Source organism: Sapajus apella, unplaced genomic scaffold (assembly GCF_009761245.1).
Source record: "Sapajus apella isolate SASKATOON/1434 unplaced genomic scaffold, GSC_monkey_1.0 scaffold73, whole genome shotgun sequence".
Lineage (NCBI taxonomy): Eukaryota > Metazoa > Chordata > Mammalia > Primates > Cebidae > Sapajus > Sapajus apella.
Window position 1 is genome coordinate 2,594,665 of NW_022437013.1, and position 4,986 is coordinate 2,599,650.

Below are 4,986 nucleotides of genomic sequence, written 5' to 3' on the forward strand. Positions count from 1 at the left end.
CCCAGCTAATTTTTGTGCTTTTAGTAGAGACAGGGTTTCACCATGTTGGCCAGGCTGGTTTCAAACTCCCTACCTCAGGTGATCCGCCCACCTCAGCCTCCCAAAGTGCTGGGATTATAGGTGTGAGCTACTATGCCTGGCTTGAAAATACTTTAGAACAAATGTCAAACAAGTAAACTCCAGGATGCAATTTTATTTGCAGAACATATCTTCAACCAAATACCAATGTTTCATTAAAATGCTAACCTTTATATCTGTTATCACTTAGACTTAATAGTTCTTCCTGATTTTCTTTTATCCTCAATTCACAGTCTTGTTCCACACCCTTCACTCAACATTCATTGAGTCAAACACCATATAGCCATGGCGGCCTAGTTATCCCAACTAAAAGAATAGCATCTCTTGTGGTCTCTTCATCTCCCTGAAGCTTTCTAGTCATTTTATTTTTCTTTCTTCCTTTTCACTTTCACTCTCCATAATTCCTAGAAAATGTATCTTGAAGCTTGTTTCTACTTTTAAAAATTAGTTTAATTTGGCCAGACATGATGGCTCATGCCTGTAATCCCAGCACTTTGGGAGGCCGAGGCGGGCGGATCACCTGAGGCTGGGAGTTTGAGACCAGCCTGACTAACATGGAGAAATCCTGTCTGTACTAAAAAGACAAAATTAGCTGGATGTGATGGTGCATGCCTGTAATCCCAGCTATTCGAGGCAGGAGAATCGCTTGAACCCGGGAGGCAGAGGTTGCAATGAGCTGAGATCATGCCATTGCACTCCAGCCTGGGCAACAAGAGCGAAACTCCATCTCAAAAAAAAAAAAACAGAGTTATTTTTCTTGTTGAGAAGAATTACACTGTTCCATTGCTGGAACTAACTAAATGCTTTTGTGTTTCATAAGTGTGATGATTGGGTTTTCACACTTACATGTGAGATGTGCCTCCCTCAAACCTTGTTAGGAGTAGTGGCTAGACACATTACCTATCTGACTTGAAAAAATAGAAGAGAAAGCTCGACCTGGTGACTCACTCCTGTAATCCCAGCACTTTGGGAGGCCGAGGCAGGCGGATCATGAGGTTAGGAGTTCGAGACCAGCCTGACCAACATGGTGAAACCCTATCTCTACTAAAAATACAAAAATTGGCCGGGCGCGGTGGCTCACGCCTGTAATCCCAGCACTTTGGGAGGCCGAGGCGGGTGGATCACGAGGTCAAGAGATCGAGACCATCCTGGTCAACATGGTGAAACCCCGTCTCTACTAAAAATACAAAAAATTAGCTGGGCATGGTGGCGCGTGCCTGTAATCCCAGCGACTCAGGAGGCTGAGGCAGGAGAATTGCCTGAACCCAGGAGGCGGAGGTTGTGGTGAGCCGAGATCGTGCCATTGCACTCCAGCCTGGGTAACAAGAGTGAAACTCCATCTCAAAAAAAAAAAAAAATAAATAAAAATAAAAATAAAATAAATAAAAATAACAAAATTAAAAAAATATATACAAAAATTAGCTGGGCGTGGTGGCATATGCCTATAATCCCAGTCATTCAGGAGAATGAAGCAGGAAAATCACTTGAACTTGGGAGGCGGAGGTTGTGGTGAGCCGAGATCACGCCATTGCACTCCAGCCTGGGCAACAAAAGCGAAACTCCGTCTCAAAAAAAAAAAAAAAAAAAAAAAAAAATATACTCAATACCATTAGTTATTAAAGAAATGCAAATCAAAACCACAATGAAATAACACATCATACCCATTGCAATGGCTACAAACAAAAGAAAAAAAAAGGAAAATAAGTGAGGATGTGGAGAAATTAGAGCCCTTTTACATTGCTGGAAAGAATGTAAAATAGTGCAGCCACTATAGAAAACAGTTTGGTAGGCTGGGTGTGGTGGTTCACACCTGTAATCCCAACACTTTGGGAGGCCGAGTTGGGTGAATCATTTGAAACCAGCCTGGCCAGTATGGTGAAAAACCATCTCTACTAAACATACAAAAATTAGCCAGGCTTGGTGGTACATGCCTGTAATCCTAGCTACTTGGGAGGCTGAGGCAGGAGAATTGCTTGAACCTGGGAGGCAGAGGTTGCAGTGAGCTGAGATGGCGCCACTGCACTCCAGCCTGGGCAACAGAGAGAGACTCAGTCTCCCCTCCTCACACACACAAAAAGAAAAGTAAAGAAAGAAAATGGTTTGGTAGTTTCTCAAAAAATTAAAAATAGAATTTCCATAGTATTCAGCAGTAGCATCCCTAGGTACTGCTGGTATATACTCCAAAAAGAATTGAAAGCAGGGACTCAAACAGATACTTGTACACGCATGCTCATGGCAACATTATTCACAATACTGAAAGGTAACACAACCCAAGTTTCCATCAGTAGATGAATGGATAAACAAAATGTGATATATACATACAATGGACTATCACTGAGCCGTAATAAGGAATGAAACGCCTATATATACTGCAACATGGATGAATCTTAAACAAACTATGCAGACACAAAAGGACAAATATTGTATGATTCCACGTGTATAAGATACCTAGAATAGTTAAAAGCATAAAGAGAAAGTAGAATAGTTGTATCCAAGGACTTGGGGGAAGGGAAATGGGGAGTTAGTGTATAATGGGTACAGAGATTCAGTTTGGGAAGAGGAAAAGGTCTAGAAATGGATGTTCATGATGGTAGCACAACAGTGTAAATATACTTAATGTCACAGAACTGTACACTTAAAAATGGTAACAAAGATAATTTTTTTTTTTTTTTTTTTTTTTTTTTTTGAGGCAGAGGAGTTTTGCTCTTGTTGCCCAGGCTGGAGTGCAATGGTGTGATCTCTACTCACTGCAACCTCCACCTCTTGGGTTCAAGCAATTCTCCTGCCTCGGCCTCCCAAGTAGCTGGGATTACAGGCATGCACCATCACGCCCAGCCAATTTTGCATTTTTAGTAGAAACGGGGTTTTATCCATGTTGGTCAGCCTAGTCTGGAACTCCCGACCTCAGGTGATCCGCCTGCCTCAGCCTCCCAAAGTGCTGGGATTATAGGCATGAGCCACTGAGCCCGGCTAAAGGTAAATTTTAGGTTATTTACCACAATTTAAAAACAAAAACAAACAAAAAAAAAAACTTTAAAATATGCCGATGGGCCACTTGCTGATAATAGAAGCCTAAATAGGAATCGTCTCATTTAAAGAAGAATATGTCATGAAGCAGGAGATTTTGAATAAAGGAAAAACAAGCATAGCTTTATCTGGCTGTGTCATAAACCATTAATTCAGAACTTGTAATTATTCAAGCTAGTGTTGACTTTCTGGGTATAGCAAAGCATATCTTCTCATCAATGTAAACAAGAGGCAGAATTAATCAATTTAACAGGACAATCTATAACTTCCTCAGCATATTTAGGGTCTATGTGAAAATTAATGTTACTAATTATAAGTACTTGTCCCACAGTTGAACTTCCCATAAATTTCAGTATTTAGGGGGGCCTGTTATGCAGTGTAACTTTGTTCAGATGAGGGTACTCTTCTCGTTTATCTAACATTTTTGTTTTATTGTTTCTCTGGCATGACAGAATCTCTCCTACCTCTCTGAAAGTTGTCTAGCCCTTGCAGAGGAACAGGGCACCCTCTTCCTCTATTCCAGCTTTTTTAGCCCATCTCCGAGAGACTAAAGAACCTGGATTATCCTCACATCATTAATATTGTATTATTATTACCTACCATTGTCTGGGGACGTAGTTTGTGAAAGCACTGCACTAGTGCTTTCTCAGTGTTATCTCTAATTCTAAAAATCCTGCAAGATAGACATTGAAATATCTATTTTTGAGATTAGGAAACTAAGGCAATAGCAGTTATGTGTCTTTGATCAAGGCCACACAGCTATTAAGTGTGCACCAGGTTTTAAACATGTTTTTCATCACCAAAGCCTGTATGTGACCTTTCTGATACTGTGCCACCTTCCAAATACTATCTTATTGCAATTAGACAAATTCTATGAGAGTTTGTACTAGTCTTAAAAGGAACAAAGATGCATTTCTTCTAAAAGAATGTTAAATAGAAAAATAAAAAAAAAGCTTTTTCCTTGAAGTGGCCTTGCTCCTTATTTTAATTTTTTTCTGATTCAGCGCAATCTGACTGTGAAAGCCTTGTAGCTCAAAGTTCCCTCCCCAACCCTAATCTTTAGCTCTCAGTTTAATGTTAACATGTCTCTGGGGATGGTTTTCTTCTTGATGACCTTGGCAGGAAAATAAGTTGTCCCCTTCATCAATTCAGTCTGTAGGCAACACCAAAACGTGAAGAAGTGGGCTTCAGTTTCTGCCTCAAATAATCTCTTTATGTAAATCCTCAGAACCCAGCCAAGGCAGCTTAGAGGGCAAAGCAAAAGTCTTCTGTGACTGCAGAGAAAATTTCCAGGAAGCCAGGGATCTCACAGGCTGGTCTCAGCTCTGCTTGTCAAAGAGCAAGCAAAAGAATAAAAAACAGATAAGGAACGAGCAGATAAGAGAAGCTCCAATATGGTCTAAAACAAACTAACAAAGAAGAGATAACATGTTTGCAGAAAAAAAATAACCTTTGGATGTCTAAAGGGCTAGCCTTTGACAAAACTGTGAAGGAGACTGTGTGTTTTCTCTTTCACGCCATCTGCATTCACCTCTCCTCTTATCATTCTACTCCTCCACCCTAAGTAGTCACAGAACTAATAAATACTTCTTGAATAAATGCATGTTTAAGCCTCCTATGGTGAACTTGCCTTCTCCCTGTCACCCCCTTAACATATTTCATGTTCCACGACATCCTCCCTATCCAAATCAAAACTTGCTCCCTCCTTTACATTCTCTTTTAGAAACTCTGATCAAATTCACTTGGTCACTTTATCTAGCAAATATGTTGATAGTTGGTAAAGATTTAAAGCACTACCCCTACCAGATTACACATTTGCATTTTGACGGGGTTATCCAAACCCTAGGCCTGTCTTTCTCTCTCCTCTATCTCTTCCTCTGC

General features: G+C 40.5%; 1 pseudogene; it reads left to right on the forward strand.

Annotated features, from left to right (window-relative positions):
- Window positions 1-878: 878 nt before the first annotated feature.
- On the forward strand, window positions 879-988 carry LOC116531966 (annotated as a pseudogene).
- Window positions 989-4,986: the final 3,998 nt, after the last annotated feature.